Source organism: Pteronotus mesoamericanus, unplaced genomic scaffold (assembly GCF_021234165.1).
Source record: "Pteronotus mesoamericanus isolate MK-2021 breed Mesoamerican mustached bat unplaced genomic scaffold, CSHL_Meso_final scaffold_165, whole genome shotgun sequence".
Taxonomy (NCBI): Eukaryota; Metazoa; Chordata; class Mammalia; order Chiroptera; family Mormoopidae; genus Pteronotus; species Pteronotus mesoamericanus.
Genome location: NW_026555307.1, coordinates 879,833 through 887,832, shown reverse-complemented (window position 1 = coordinate 887,832; position 8,000 = coordinate 879,833).

Below are 8,000 nucleotides of genomic sequence, written 5' to 3'. Positions count from 1 at the left end.
CTATCTTTAAGGCTGTTATAGAAACAACTACAAGCTTTTCAATTAACCCCATGGTTAATTAACCATTAACCTGACTTCTAATAGCCTATCCCTGATTTTTACATGAACATTTCTATTGACATATAACATGGAAAGGTACACCCATCATAAGCATGGAGCTTGACCGCACGGAGACCCCGAGAAGAAGTGGGTGGCAAGTATTTTGCTCAAAGTTACTTGGCCAATCAGTGGGAGGCCAAGGCTGGACCCCAGGTGGCCCAAGACCCTGCCTTGAGCTGGAGAGGCAGCTGGGTATTTCAGTGGGCACCCTGCCCCTACCCTGACTCCGATCCCCTTTCACTTCCCCTTGGTGAGTCCCTGTGGGCCCCGCAGCTGCCCTGGCTGCCTGAGAGGAGCTCACAGCCTCCTGCAGGTCCATGGGCTAAAGCCAGGAAGATGCTCATGTTTGCACTTTGTGTACCAGGATAGAAGGCATGTTAATGCTTGTAGCATCTGCTCCCAGCACAGTTCCTTTGGCTGGAATTGCAAGAATTCTAATCCTGTGGCAAAAAAGAAAATGCCTTTTCTAAAGAAGGAAGAAAACCAAGATGTGCCACGTGCCTACTTGGGAGCCCAGCATGGCCAGACCGTCAGTACCTCTTTCTCTGTGTTTGCTCAGATCCTCCCAGCAGGGAGCAGAACCTGTTTCCGTCTCGTCTGGTGGGTCCACCCACCTAGGCAAACAGTTACATTCCTCAGCTGTGATTCTTCACCCCTGCCCTTGGTCCTCAAGTGAGGTCTTTGTTAAGGACGGAAGGTGAGGCACCGTGGTGAGTCATGACCTCCACAGGGTTATTCTGATTTCATCTGGGAGGCGGCTGTACAGAGAGACCCAGATCAGACTTCCAGCCTGACCCTGCCTTGCACTCACTTTCCCTCTCTGGGCCTCCTTGTCCTTATCTGGGAAACCCAGGTATTAGAAGCAAGACAACCTTGCCAGATGTAGCAAATAAAAACACGAGATGCTCAGTTACATTTGAATTGCAGATAAATGATAATTTCCAGTATGAGTATGTCCCATGCGGCAATTGGGCATCCTGTGTTTTATCTGGCAACCTTCTTCTACTGGACCCACTTCCAGGTCCAGATTTGTGATTCACCCCAGGAAGGTTCATCTGGCACTCCAGACCAACATTCATGTCCCACAAAAGTAGTCACTGAAGGGAACCAACAGACTTTGGCAGCAGAATTGTAAAAGCAGGCCCTCCAGCCAGCGAGTGGTTCTTGTGTCTCCTGCAGGTTGCGCTTCATCTCTTAATTACTTTTTACTCTGTGCAGAGAACACATTCGTTTACTTTTCTCTTTGCATTGAAAACCTGCAGGCGGTGAGCTGGCAGCTACTCACTGCTGTGGGCTGGTAGTTTATGGCTTCTATCTTCAAGGCTGCTGTAGAAACAATAGCAGAGAACTTGGCCAAGTGTGTTGGAGATGTTCATGGTTTTCAGGAGGGCTGTGTGGTGTGCAAAGCAGCAGATACCTGGCTATCTCACCACCGCTAGAGCAGGGGCGGACCCATGCAGGAGGAAGTGAGTTTTTATCATTGTCCCTCTCTGTCATTGGAGAGGATCCTGTGGTGGCCGTTTGTTGGTAGAGGTTTTCATGCCTGGGTGCAAGAAAGAACCTGTTCTACCTCAAGCTGTTGTGCAAATAATTAATCTGATATTTTGAGGGGAACATATAAACAGAGCCCGATTCAATATGAAAGGCAGGTTTTTCACACTCCTGCAAATGTGTGAAAGAGAGAGTACATTTATGCCTAAACTAGCAGTTCTCATGGGCCTGACTGAGCCAGTAGCATCTTGCCAAGCTAAGGGGCCCCCTCCCATTAAATCATTAGTTTCTAATCACGAAACTGTATCTTTGTAACAAATTCTAATGACGAAGGGTGGCACGTAAAATGTTATTGCCCTGAGTGTGTGGCCAGGTTGGCCTGGGCTTTGGTGTTTGGCCTCCCAGAGCTGCGGCTTATTAGCGCTTGACCCTCGGAGCTCCATTCCGGCAACTGTATAATGGGAATCGCAATGATGTTTCTGAGGGTGTTGTTAGGGTTCCCAGGAGTCATTTCTATAGGGAACTCATCCCAGGACTTGGCCTCTTGAAAGCATTAGCTTGGTATGTGTCAGCTCTTACGGTCATGATGACGATGACGATGAAGTTTAAGGTAAGGGTAGCCCCACTCCCCACAGTTAGGCATCTGTTTGGCTTCCATTCAGACAGATGTAGAAACAAGCTTTAACCCCTCCTTTCCCAACATTGCAGCCCACTTATGGGGTGGGGGCGGGGCTCTCCCGTAAAAGCATCTGGAGCCTCTGCCGGGGGCTGGCCCTCTGCCTGGCATCCCCGATCACAGAGGGAGTGGAGGGGATGGGGCCGTCCACGTCCCCAAGCACGTCACCCCTGGGTGCACTTCCTCCTGATACAGCCGGCCGCACCAGGGATGAGGGGAGAGGCCACACTGCCCTGGTGCCTCTGGCAGACTCCAATGCGGTGCCCTCACGGGGAGTTCCGTCATGATACTACAACAGTGACAGTGATGACAGTGGCAACAGGGCTGGCAGTCCCAGGCCCCCTCCCAGAGGCTGGGGGCAGGATGCCTGTTCTGCAGGTGAGGACACTGAGCCTGGGGGAGGGGTGGGCAGAACTCACGTCAGACGCAGGTAGGGAAATGGCTTCTGCCGTCGCACGGCTCCTCCAGATGCCTGGTCCTTACTCCTCTCTGCCCCTCCCTGTCCCACTGCGTCCCTTCTGTCCTTGTGGGGAGCTGGAGCACAGTGACAGGAGTTACAGCAATGCGTCTTGGGATAAGGAAAGTTGGTTTGTGTCAGCGCTCCTCTGGGGAATGGCAGAATCCTGAAGTAGAATCATTGCCCATAGACAGGACCCCTTGATGTGGCGGCTGCCCGACTGTGGCACAGCCGCCGTCCTGCAGTGTCCCCAAAGCCAGGCTGGGACCACTCTTGGGTCCTCGTTCTCTCTCTCTCTCTCTTTCTCTTTTTAAAGCTTTTATTTATTTATTTTTAGAGGGAGGGAAGGGAGGGAGAAAGAGAAGGAGAGAAACATCAATCAGTTTTCTCCCATATGCAGCCCAACCAGGGACTGAACCTGCAACCCAGGCATATGCCCCGACCAGGAATCAAACTGGCGACCTTTCGATGTGCAGGACAACACCCAAGCTATTGAGCCACACCAGTCAGGGCCCGCATCCTCTTGTTTTGTTTTCTTGCTTCCTTTCTTCCTTCCCTGAGTGTTTTAAGATAGGTTTTTTGGGTTTTTTTTTTTTAAACCTCACTCAAAGATGTTTATTGATTTTAGAGAGAGAGGAAGGGAAAAAGAGAGAAAGGGAAACATTGATCGGTTGCATCCTATACGTACCCAGACCAAGGACTGAACCCTCAACCTAGATGTGTACCCTGACTGGGAATCGAACCTGCAACCTTTTGGTGTACGGGACGATGCTCCAACCAACCAAGCCACCCAGCCGGGATTAGATACATATTTTTAAAGTTACAAGACAGCTTTGGGGACAAAACCTACCAGTTCAGGACAACTCTTCTGGGAGCTGGTGCTCCTGGCACAGCATAGCACAGAGCCCTCCCCAAGCCAGAGCCCCAGCCCCTGGGATGCACAGCCAGCCGTGTCAGAGAGGGCTGGGAAAGCGGGATCTGATGCGCAAAACCGCACCCTGTGCGTGGCTGCTGGGAGGCAGTGGGGTTGGGCACAGAGATGTAACCTACTGAGTTGCTCTGTCTCTGCTTCTCTTCCTTTCTCAACTTCTTCTCTTGAAATAGCCTGAAGTTTACAGGAAAGTTGCAAGGGCACAGAGTGCTCCTGTACATTCAGCACTAGACGTGAGCACTTAGCCACATTTGCTTTATCGGCTTTCTCTGTACATACACATGCATGTTATTATTTTCTGGCTGAACTGTTTGAAAGTTAAGTTGCAGAAACGATGACCTTGACCCCAAACACTTCAGTGTTTCCTCAAAGTGAGGACCCTCTTACAGAATACAGCGCAATGATCTAAATCAGAAAACAGAACGTCGGCCCTGTCCTGTCACCTGGTAGACGGTTGTCTTTCCTTTGGCTGTTTTCTACTTTTCAGACACACACGTGTGTAATGAACTCCCATTTCCCAGCTTCAGCAGCAGACCGCGTCCCCCTGCCCTCGTTGTGTGTCTGCCCTGCACCCCTTGTTTTTCTGGAGTATTTTACAGCTAAGTCCTGACACTGATTCATCTATGAGGAGACTTCAGCATAAATCATTGTTCAAACCCTGGGATGGGATGTGTTGTAAAATCTGTTAAGTGGGTTATGACCAACACTTAAAAAAGAAAAGAATATAGACCATAAAATCAGAGTGCACTGCGCAGACCGCGCACATGTGGCCATGATGTTGTGTCTTTCTTACAGCGGCCATCAGGTCCTGGGTTTATTTGTTGATGATCTGGCCTTGGCTGCAGGGGCCCTGGGGTGGGAGCAGACACAGCCTAGGGAGGGCTGGGGAGAGAGACAGAAGTAAGGTCTGGGCTACCATCTACCCAAAAGCTCTGTGTTTGGAAGTGTGGGCTCTAGAGTCCAAGCTGACTGTCCTCTCGGTCCCTCAGTTTTCCCATCTGGGAAGTGGGGATAGAAATGGTCCCAAACTCACGGGGCTATTGTGAGGATTAACTGATGATGAATCTCTGTCAAGGGCCTCTGCCGAGGGCTAGGCACACAGTGAACGCTCAAGAAAGGTGCCCGTTGTTCCTACAGGCCAGGTCTTGGTCTTCCTCTTCCTCCAGCTCCAGCCCATCGTTTTCCTCTGAGAAGGATTCCCTGTCCTTAACATCTCACCGGGCACATTAGAATCCCTCATAGGGCTCTTACTTTATTTTATTTTATTTTATTTTATTTTATTATTTTATTTTTGCCTTGTAGGGCTTTTAAAAGTCCCAGTGCCTGGCCGCACCCTGAGCCAATTATCCTGGAATCTCTGGGATGGCACTGAGGCATAGGTATTTTTTAAAAGCACCCAGGCAATACCTGTGTGCCAATGTGCTGGGAAGATGCGGTGCTTAAACGGTAACAAGCATCCCATGGGTCTCATTGAAATGCATCTCCTGAAGCCTTCAGGTGCGGGGGGCGGGGGGGGGGGGGGGGGCAAGGAGGACCTCAGAGCCTGCATTTCTCACAGGCTCCCAGTGGTACCTGTGCTGCTGGTCCAGGACCACACTCTGAGGAGCATGACCCTGCAGAAAAGGCCCCCCCCGGGGTCCGATACCGCCCGTCCCTCTGCCAATGTCCTAAAGGATAGGAGCTGACACTTCTTGGACTTCTGCTCTGTGCCTGGCACAGAGCGAAGTCCTTTTACAGCCATCGCCCTCAACATTGAGGTCCCGCTGCTACTCGATGAGGCTTCCAGTGCATCATCCCCATTTTTAAAATGAGAAAAACAAAGCCTAGAATGGTTAGGAACCTGCCTGCGGTCACATGGCTGAGCCAGACTCTGGTCCCAGCCAGGACAGCTACCGCTCGGGGGCCTGCTCCTGAGTGGGAAATGCTTCCCTTTCCACACAGCGTCCTGAGTCTGGCTCCCTCAGTTCCTGTCCCTCTCTCAGTATCTTTCTTACTCTCTCCCTCCCTCCCCTCTTCCTCAGTCTCCCCGCTCCATCTCCTAGTGCATGTCTCCAGTCCACCTCCTACCCTCCCCACAAAACCAATCTGGCTAAAATGGAAGCTTTTATCCTGGCCCCTCCTCCCAACCAGCCCCTCCTGGGGTCCCACCATCTCCAAAGCCTGTGTGTCACCCAGACGTGCAGCTGCTTCTCCTCCTACTTCCCCGTTGTCTTCAAAGTTCAGGCTCCACAATTTCTGGCCCAGAGCAGAGCTCCTCCGAACTTAATAAGCACATGGATCCCAGGGGGCCTTGTTAAAATAGTGATTCTGGCTCAGTGTGTCTGGGTGGGCCTGAGATGCTGCATTGCTAACAAGCTCCCAACGGTGCTGAGGCCACGGGCCCAGCAGCACCACCCATGTGGGGACGGTCTGGGGGCCTTGGTGTTTGGTGCTTCCCAGCTGGCCCCTGGCCCAGACAGCCTCCTACAATGCAGGCTTGCTGCTTGGTTTCCTCAAAATAACCTCTGAACCCTGTAACCAGCCTCCAAAGCCCTCAAGGTCTAGCTCATCTTTGCCTTTCCTCTTATTCCTTCTCCAGCCTCCCACCCTCTGGTCCCTCCCATGAGCCATGCCCTTCTTGTCCTCCGGACCGTCATACACTCTACTCCTGGGGCCTGAGAGGCTATTCCTTGCTTGACCCACTCCTGCCTATCTTTTTTTTAGGTTTTTAGGTTTTTAGGTATATATTGATTTAAGAGAGACATCGATTTGTTGTTTCACTTATTTAGGAATTCATTGGTTGAATCTTGTACGTGCCCTGATCAGGGATCGAACCCGCAACCTTGGCATTGGCCTATCAGTACAACGCTCTAACCAACAGAGCTACCTGGCCAGGGCATTCCCGTATTCTTTAGGGACGTGTTCCTCAGGCTTCCCAGGCTGGGGCAGGAACCCTCCTTTGTACCCCTGGCCTCACTCTGCTTCCGCTGGGCTCACCAAGCCTCTGTCAGGGCCAGTTGGTGTGTCTGTCTGCCCTACTAGTCTAAGAATCTAGATAGGGATGGTGCCCACTTGTGTGGGGTCCTCTTTCATGTCAGTTGCCAGGATAGGGAGTGTGTGGGGAATGGGGCTGGGGCTGGGAGGTTGGGAGGTCTGACAGCAGGGATCGAGGGTGGCTGGAAGGGCAGGGAACGTCCAAGAATGGTTGGCAAAGCCAGAGTTGTGCGTCAGGGGCACCTGCCTTAGATCCCAGCCTGCAGGCAGGAAAAGCAGACTGTGGATTTCAGAGTGGAGGGCTGGGGCTCTCACTGGGCCACACACCTGTGTCAGAGATCTCAGGGTCACTTCTCATGGCCACTCTCCACTCTTCTCCCCTCATCAGCCTGGCACACAGGGGACAACCTGTGGATAGAGGGGTGAGCTCCCCACCATCGGCCCCTCAAAGACTGAGGAAACCTTCCGAAGTGGAAAGGAGCCTCAAAGGCCCCAGCTGGGGGGAAGGGCAGTCCCGTGTTCAAATCCCAGCTCCACTCTCATAGTAAGCTGGATGACACCACCTCTCTGAGCTTTGATTTCCACATCTATAAAATGGGTACAGTAATAACGCCTCACATGGTTGTGGCTGAGGGTTGAGTGTCAAGAGCATGCAGGTGCTCGGGCACCGTCAACTGCTACCTCTATTCATTGAGTCCTCAGGACGCTAAGGATGCATCACATTGCAGGAAGGTCATGGGGACACTGGCTGGGACAATTTTAATGCTCATGGATTGGGGACCACATACCCTGTATAGATTAATCTGTTAGATTTCCAAAAAATCTGCACTTGAAAAGAGGGGCACCTGCCCTCGCTGATGTAGCTCAGTTGGTTGGGCGTCGAACTGCAAAGCGAAAGGTTGCCGGTTTGATTCCCGTGAGGGGCACATGCCTGGATTGCAAGCGCTGTCCCTGGATGGGATGCCTATGAGAGGCAACCGATCGATGTTTCTCACATCGGTGTTTCTCTCCTTTCTCCCTTCCTTCCTCTCTCTATAAAAATAAATAAATAATAAAAATAAAAGAGGGGCACCTGGCCTGGCCGAGGGTCCAGCGTGGCTGAGGGTCCTCACAGCATAAAGTCAGCCACCATCTGTGGTCCCTAAAAGGAAAGGCCAGGTGGTGTGGGTTCCACATCATCAGCTCCCGACCACGCCCTCACCGTCAACTTTACCCTAGACCACAGCCGGCCTCCAGTATATTTAGCTTTGAGGCGCCTGAAAGTTTTTTCCGCCAGCACAGACTCGGCTTTGAGCAAATTCAGCCCAGATGTAGTCAGCAGGCGCCACGACCTGGAGGCCCTAGTTTCTCTCCCCACTACTTCCTGTTGTGCA